Source organism: Mesoplodon mirus (genome assembly GCF_964341445.2).
Source record: "Mesoplodon mirus genome assembly, chromosome: 5".
NCBI classification, from domain to species: Eukaryota; Metazoa; Chordata; class Mammalia; order Artiodactyla; family Ziphiidae; genus Mesoplodon; species Mesoplodon mirus.
Genome location: NC_138980.1, coordinates 128,855,760 through 128,864,355, shown reverse-complemented (window position 1 = coordinate 128,864,355; position 8,596 = coordinate 128,855,760).

Genomic DNA, 8,596 nt, shown 5'->3' with positions numbered 1-8,596 from the left:
TGGCTTACATTACTCATGGCTTCTGCTAGTTCATGGTTCTACGTCCTCTTGGCATCTATGTACTGCCCTCCATGGTTAGGGGGAACCCAGATCTGCTTCTGTTACCAATTGCTTGTCTCTTTCCCTTTATTGCCAGCACAAATTCTTGAGAGAGAAAACTTGTTTGATTTAGCTAGGCCACTTTATAGGCCTCTAGCCCAGTGGTTCTCAAATATGGGTATGAAATCACCAAGAAGGTTTATTAAAACACAGATTGCTCAACACTACCCCCAGAGTTTTCTGATTCGATGGATCTCTAAATCTCTAATGGGATCCAATAATCTGCATTTCTAACAGATCCCCAGGTGATTCTGATGCTTCTGATCTAGAGATAACACTTCGAAAGTCCCTGCTGTAGCTATAGGTTGATGGTCCTGGAAAAAGATGCCCTTCAGCTGTAGGTAGGGGGATAAGTGATATGATTTAGAACATGGCCACCTATAAATAAGGACCTTACCCCTGCCAGTTTCCTCAGCAACAGACTTTGGACAGAAAACTTTTAACATGGCCTGTGGATAGGCAAGCATACTCTGATATTTTCCCTGTCCACTCCTTTTTCTTTTCTTCTTTTTTCTTTTTTCTTTTTTTCTGACAAAGCAAGAGATTTTATTGGGAAAGGGCGCACAGGCGGAGGGTCCACTCTTTTTCTAAGTGAGGTCCTACGCATTCATTGAATGCCTCCTATGTGCCACACCTTCAATGTATTACCCTGGAGATACCAAACCAGGTCATTTTAACTTATAATAACCAAGGACTCAGCTAAATCATTTTAATAATGTAAAAATCAAGATAAATGTTTGGGTTCCCTTTTGAATATAAAGACACATCCAAAGAAAACTACAATAGCACAAGGAACTCTATTCGGTACTCTGTAATGGCCTATATGGGAAAAGAATCTAAAAAAGAGTGGAGATGTGTAAGTGTATAACTGATTCACCTTGCTGTACACTTGAAACTAACACAACATTGTAAATCGACTATACTCCAATAAAAATTAATAAAAAAAGAAAACTACAGAAATTCTAGCGTTTCCATTCCAATCATACTGTGATAGAAACAAAAGAGTAAAAGGTGCAAAAGCAAGAAAAAGCACATTCAAAAAAACAAAGTTGAAAGAATTAGTTACAAATGACTCACAGTAAAACCAAAGTATATTATGATAAAAACAAACTAGGCTCTGTGCTCTCAAAACCCAGCTGCACGCAGAGTCAGGTAAGCACATCTGAAGAGGAGGAGGTGTCCAGCAGATCTGCTAGAGGCAGGAAAAAGCCAGATATATACAAGTTTTAGAAAAGGTCACATTTAACCAACCTGTAAAGTGGGTGCTGTGAAGAATAGTTTGTACTGTTTTTCATTGACAGGAGAACCCCAGAAGATCAGGCAACAAACCTACCACTTTCCCTAGTCATTCCAGGTTGCAGGGACCTCCCTTCCCTTTTCTAGCTGTTTTTGCAGCACTCACTGCCTAAATTCACCGTGGATTGTGTTGTGTTATATCGTCCTCTAGCGGTTTCAAAAATTTCTCATCTCCCTTTTTTAAGGGTAGTATTTATCACAGGGCCACACAAACACACGGTGCTTAACAAGTGTCTATTAAATGGACTAAAACAAGTGACAGAGATCCACAAAACAATTGCAACCAGATAAAATGACCTATCTCAGCTTCCCTGGGAGAATGAGTACTCTCCCAGGCAGAAGTATTTCAGGCTCAGGTTACTTATGCCATCAGTGACTTTCCTTTAAAATAGATGATACAGGACTTTTCTGGTGGTGCAGTGGTTAAGGCGTGGTTCTCCCAATGCAGGGGGCCGATGTTTAATCCCTGGTCAGGGAACTAAATCTCACATGCGTGCCGCAACTAAGAGGTCACATGCCACAACTAAGGAGCCTGCCTGCTGCAACTAAGACCCAGCACAACCAAAATAAATAAAAATATGTTTCTAAAGAATAAATAAATAATAAAGTAGATAATGCAGTACAGTTTGCCACTGCCTCTTGTACAGTTTCAAGAAAATCCAATGTAACTTTGGGAAGTACGATAGCCTGAGAGCACAAAAATTCCAAAAATGATAACTACAAGTTTTCTATTGATAAGAACAAATACAGGGTTTCCCTGGTGGCACAGTGGTTAAGAATCCGCCTGCCAATGCAGGGGACACGGGTTTGAGCCCTGGTCTGGGAAGATCCCACATGCCGCGGAGCAACAAATCCTGTGCACCACAACTACTGAGCCCGCGTGCCACAGCTACTGAAGCCTGTGCGCCTAGAGCCCATGCTCCGCAACAAGAGAAGCCACCGCAATGAGAAGCCTGCGCACCTCAAAGAAGAGTAGCCCCCGCTCGTCACAACTGGAGAAAGCCCGTGCGCAGCAGAGAAGACCCAACACAGCCATAAATAAAAAATAAAGTTAAAAAAAAAAGAACAACTACAACAAGTGTTTGAAGCGGGTCTCTATTGCAGAATATTGTGACCAAAAGGCACTTCGGAGTGAGCCTTCACCTCTCAGTCGTGTTCGAATAACACCTCACTGAATAAGGAAACTATGTAAGTTTATAGCTCATTAATCGTTTTTTTTTTTTTTTTACCCAGCAAAATGAATTTGTTTGGAAATAGCAGAGGAATTGCAATTTGTGATGTGCAAACCATAGGCAAGTCCCTCCTTAATCTTTCTTTTGTGTCAGCTTGATATATTGTGTGTTTAGGTTTTGATTTTTCTATTTATTTATTTACTTACTTACTTACTTATTTATTTATGGCTGTGTTGGGTCTTTGTTGATGAGCGGGGGCTACTCTTCATTGTAGTGCTCGGGCTACTCGTTGCGGTGGCTTCTCTTGCTGCGGAGCACGGGCTCTAGGTGTGTGGGCTCAGTAGTTGTGGCTCACGGGCTTAGTTGCTCTGCAGCATGTGGGATCTTCCCAGACCAGGGCTTAAACCCGTGTCCCCTGGATTCTTAACCACTGCATCACCAGGGAAGTCTGGTTTTGATTTTTCTTTATGTATCTATTCACCATTCAGTAGGTGTTTATTGTTCTGCTATGTGCAAGGCACCCTGATGTCAGTTTGGGGAGGAGCTGGAGATGCAAATGAGATACACCCTTGCTTTCAAACTGCTTACCCTGTAGAGAGAAAGCAGAATACACATAGAGAGTGAGAGAAAGGGAGTTTAAGGAGTTGAAGAAAGGACAAGTCTCCTCTGAAATAATTCTTTTTAAATGTATGGCACCTGTCTTTCACTCCTGATTGAAGACTGCTCAACAGCAAACAAACAACAGCAAATAAGTAATGACCAAGAGCTGATATCATCGTCTATATTGAAACTGTGACTAAGGACAAAAAATCCCATTCCTGTTCTTCAGATAACAAAAACACCACTGGATTTCAACCCACAAAAAAATATTCACTCAGAAATTTCTGGCTTTAAATTACCTTACCAGGTACCAATAGAAAAAAATTTTTAAATAGCTAAGATATTGACTCTGCCCTGAGAGAATTTATCACATAGTGGGGAAACCTGCTTAGGATTAGCAATCACGTGAGGTATCAGATCTGAGATCCTCTGAATGACTCTCCACTTAAAGCTCAGCTATTTTTTTTGTTTTTCTATCAAAATAATTTATAAACATCCAGGTGTTAGTATTGGGATTGGGTTTTTTTTTTAAGTCTTATCTTTTTCGCTGGAAGGAAATACTGCAAAACATTTGTTGCCAAAGGAATGGTATGTACAGAATAAAACAAATCCTACAACTCAGTTTAAAAATACAAATCGCCCAATCAAAAATTGGGTGAAATACTCAAATAGACACTACTCAAAAGAAGACAGAGAAATGGCCAATAAGCATATAAAAAGTGCTCAACTTCTTATTAGTCTTCAGGGAAATGTAAATTAAATGAGATATCACTATACACTTATCAGAAAGGCTTAAAATTGAATGATTAATACCACCAAACACGGTGAGGATGGGGAGCAACCAGAACTCATACATTGCTGGTAGGCCTGTAAAATGATACAGCTACTTTGGAATAAAGTGTGGAATGTTCTTAATAAACCGGAACATACACCTACTCTGTGACTCAGCAATTCTACTCCCGAGAAAAAAGACACCTGTCTACACAAAGACTTATACAAGAATGTTCCAAGCAGTTTTATTCATAATGTCCCGATACTGGAACAACCCAGATATCCATCAATAAGAGAATGAATAAACTTTGTTAATTAATACACTGAAAAGTACCAAAACACACAACAAGAAAAAATAATAAGCTACCGATATATGCGGCAACCATGATGAATCTTAAAAACATTATGCTGAGTGAAGCAGCCTTACTCAAAAGAGAACATGTTGCAGGATTCCATTTATGTGAAGTTCTAGAATAGAACTACTAATCTACTCTATGGTGGAAGAAAAAAGAAAGTAGTTGTTTCCTCTGTTAGGTGGCGGTGCAGACTGTTTGAGAAGGGGCATGAAGGAACTTTGTGGAGTGATGGTAATAGGCCGTATCTTGATAGCAGTTTGGGTTACAAATACATACATATTTGTCAAAACTCAGCAAATGTACAGTTAATACGTGTGCATTTCATTGTTCATAAATTTTATATCAAAAGACAAAATTGGTGGGCTTCCCTGGTGGCGCAGTGGTTGAGAGTCTGCCTGCCGATGCAGGGGACGCGGGTTCGTGCCCTGGGCCAGGAGGGTCCCACGTGCCGCGGAACGGCTGGGCCTGTGAGCCATGGCCACTGAGCCTGTGCGTCTGGAGCTTGTGCTCCGCAGCGGGAGAGGCCACGGCAGTGAGAGGCCCGCGTACTGCAAGAAAAAAAAAAAAAGACAAAATTGGTAAGCAAATACTGAACTTTAGTTAATAATATACATGCTGAAGTATTTAGGAGAAGTGTATTGATGTCTGCAATTGACCTTGAAATGCAGCTAAAAATATAATAGAGCAAATGGGTAGGTGAACAAACACGTGACAAAACAAGCATAGTGTAAGTTAATAGCAGAACCTAGGTCTCAGGCATGTGGGTATTCGTTGTAAAATTCTTTCAACTTTGCTGTCTGTATGTAAATTTTTATAATAAAAAGTTGGAAAGGACAAAAATAATTTTTTTTTCTTCTCTCCGCGGTACGCGGGTCTCTCACTGCTGTGGCCTCTCCCACTGCGGAGCACAGGCTCCGGATGCACAGGCCCAGCGGCTATGGCCCATGGGCCCAGCCGCTCCGCGGCACGCGGGATGCTCCCGGACCGGGGCACGAACCCACGTCCCCTGCATCAGCAGGCGGACTCTCAACCACTGCGCCACCAGGGAAGCCCCAAAAATAATTTTAAATACTTTTTAAAAGTAGAACATTATGGTATAAACATTGATTATAATAAACACATGAAATAAGTATATCTATGTAAATATTTTTAAATAAATTTATTTATTTATTTATTTTTGGCTGCATTGGGTCTTTGTTGTTGGGTCTTAGTTGCTGCACGCTGGCTTTCTCTAGTTGCAGCAAGCAGGGACTACTCTTCATTGCAGTGTGCGGGCTTCTCATTGTGGTGGCTTCTCTTGTCACAGAGCTTGGGCTCTAGGTGCGCAGGTTTCAGAAGTTGTGGCACGTGGGTTCAGTAGTTGTGGCTCGCAGGCTCTAGAGCGCAGGCTCAATAGTTGTGGCGCACAGGCTTAGTTGCTCTGCGGCATGTGGGATCTTCCTGGACCACGGCTCAAACCCGTGTCCCCTGCATTGGCAAGCAGATTCTCAACCACTGCATCACCAGGGAAGTCCCTATGTAAATGTTTTTAAAAGATAATTGTATTCAGGATTGATATCATCATGGTCTACCTTTAAAAAACCTGTCGTTGTTTCATACTGGTCCATATTTCTTCACTGTCTACGTATTTATCTTTTTAAATGACTGTGTAATAATGCACCAAAATTACTATGCCAAAATCAACTTAACTCTTCCCTTATGATAGGCATTCACAATAGAAGAGACCATAGGAAAAGACCCTAGAATAAGGCCAGTCATCCCAATCCTTCTCTTCCCATCTCTGCTGGTTACTTTCTGTGTGTGTGTGTGTGTATAGAATTTTTTTAATTTATTTATTTATTTATTTATGGCTGTGTTGGGTCTTCGTTTCTGTGCGAGGCCTTTCTCTAGTTGTGGCAAGTGGGGGTCACTCTTCATCGCGGTGCGTGGGCCTCTCACTATCGCAGCCTCTCTTGCTGCGGAGCACAGGCTCCAGACGCGCAGGCTCAATAATTGTGGCTCATGGGCCCAGTTGCTCCGTGACACGTGGGATCTTCCCAGACCAGGGCTCGAACCCGTGTCCCCTGCATTGGCAGGCAGATTCTCAACCACTGCGCCACCAGAGAAGCCCTAGAATTTTATTTATTTATTTATGTATTTTTTGCAGTACGCGGGCCTCTCACTGTTGTGGCCTCTCCCGTTGCGGAGCACAGGCTCCAGATGCGCAGGCTCAGCGGCCATGGCTCACGGGCCCAGCCGCTCCGCGGCATGTGGGATCCTCCCGGACTGGGGCACGAACTCGTGTCCCCTGCATCATCAGGCGGACTCTCAACCACTGCACCACCAGGGAAGCCTAGAATTTTATTTTTTTTTATTGAAGTATAGTTGATTTACAATGTTGTGTTAGTTTCAGGTATACAGCAAAGTGATCCAGTTATATATATATATATATATATATATACACATACATACATATATATATATATTCCTTTTCAGATTCTTTTCCCTTATAGGTTATTACAAAATATTGAGTATAGTTCCCTGTGCTATACAGTAGGTCCTGTTGGTTATCTATTTTATATATAGTAGTATATATATGTTAATCCCAAACTCCTAATTTATCCCTTCCCCACTCTCCCCTTTGGTAACGATAAGTTTGTTTTCTGTGTCTGTGGGTCTATTTCTGTTTTGTATATAAGTTCATTGATATATATATATATATATTTAATTCCACATATAAGCGATATCATATGATTTTTGTCTTTCTCTGTCTGGCTGACTTCACTTAGTATGATAATCTCTAGGTCTATCCATGTTTCTGCAAATAGCCTTATTTTTATCCTGCTGGTTACTCTTTATATGGCCCTGTCTGGGCAGGTTACCTATCTCACGTGTCCTCAATCTTCTCATATGTTAACTGAGGTACTGAGACTAAAAGAACTCAACAGCCCCTGCCTGCTGTGCACTTTGTGCTTTGATAAGAGTGGTATCTAGTTTTTCCTTTACTATGAATAATACCATTATGAATATAATTTTAGAGTACTACTTTTCAAGTTATAAAAGTAATTAATACTGAATGAATGAAATGCAATTCATTATGAAAAATTAAGAAAATGTTTAAAAGTTCAAACAAAAAAATTAAAATCAAATTCCTTCTGCCCAAAGATTATTGTCAACATTCCAGTGTGTCTCCTTCTAAATCAGATTTGTCTATTTTTTTAATGTTTAATGATTTGAACATTTTAAAAAGGATCTGATGCAGGTTGGGTTCTCCAGGCGCAGACACTGATTTGGAATTTGCATGCAAGATACTGATGAGGAATCAACACCTACGGGAGTGGGAGGAAAGCAGGACTAGGCAGAGAGAAAAGTGGAACTTCAATACAGGCTCCAAGGAGCCTCAACCACAGGATATGCTCTGGGTTATATATGATCTATCAGAGTTGCAGAGCATTGAGACAAAATAGCCAGGCCCTGTAACCCCGCCTCAATCAGCCATCTGTTGCAGGCCACCCTAGGAAGCTGAGGCACATCCAGAAGGAGTTGAGAGCCGAGGATTGTGAGCTGACAGCTGGACAACAAGTCCCACCTTGAAGTGGGATCTGGGACACACACGTCTGTGCCCCCCACAGCATATTTTGTTTTAATTTGCATTTCTTTCACTATTAGTGAAGTTCTAAAAATGGATTAAAGTACAAATCTAACCATGCTTTAACACATTTCCAATCTAATGTGCAACCCTGACTCCAAAGAAGGAGCCACTGAAGGATTTGGCATCTTGAAGTGCCTTTAAGCCCGGGTGCAGTGGTACAGAACAGACGGTGATGAGGCTGGATAGGAAAGGAAGGATAGAACCAAATTAAGGAGAGAGGAGAGAGGTCGAAACTTTACATAGTCTGGGAACACGGGAGTCACTGAAGGTCCCTGAATAGGGGGATGGTGTGACAAGATGGCAGTCTATCACAGTGATTCTACCAGAATATGTCAGCACAACAATCCAGCCCTACCTGACAACAGATGACCCTTCTCCAGCCAATCTTGCAGGAGTTTGACCTTTCTGACTTCTTCCCTGTCTAGTTTTCACTGGCCAACCACCCAGCCATCATGAATAAGTTAAGGTGAAAGACTGATGTGGGCGGCAACAAGTGGTGGTTCAGAGGATACAGAGAACAGTGTAGAAACTATACCTGAACATGATCCAGGCAAGGAATGCAAAGCTGGAATTAGAGTCAAAGGAATTTCCTTAATATCCTGTTTATAAATTTATTTTTTAATATCAGCAAAAGACAATTCCTTTAAGAGAAAAATTAGAAAGATCAAAAC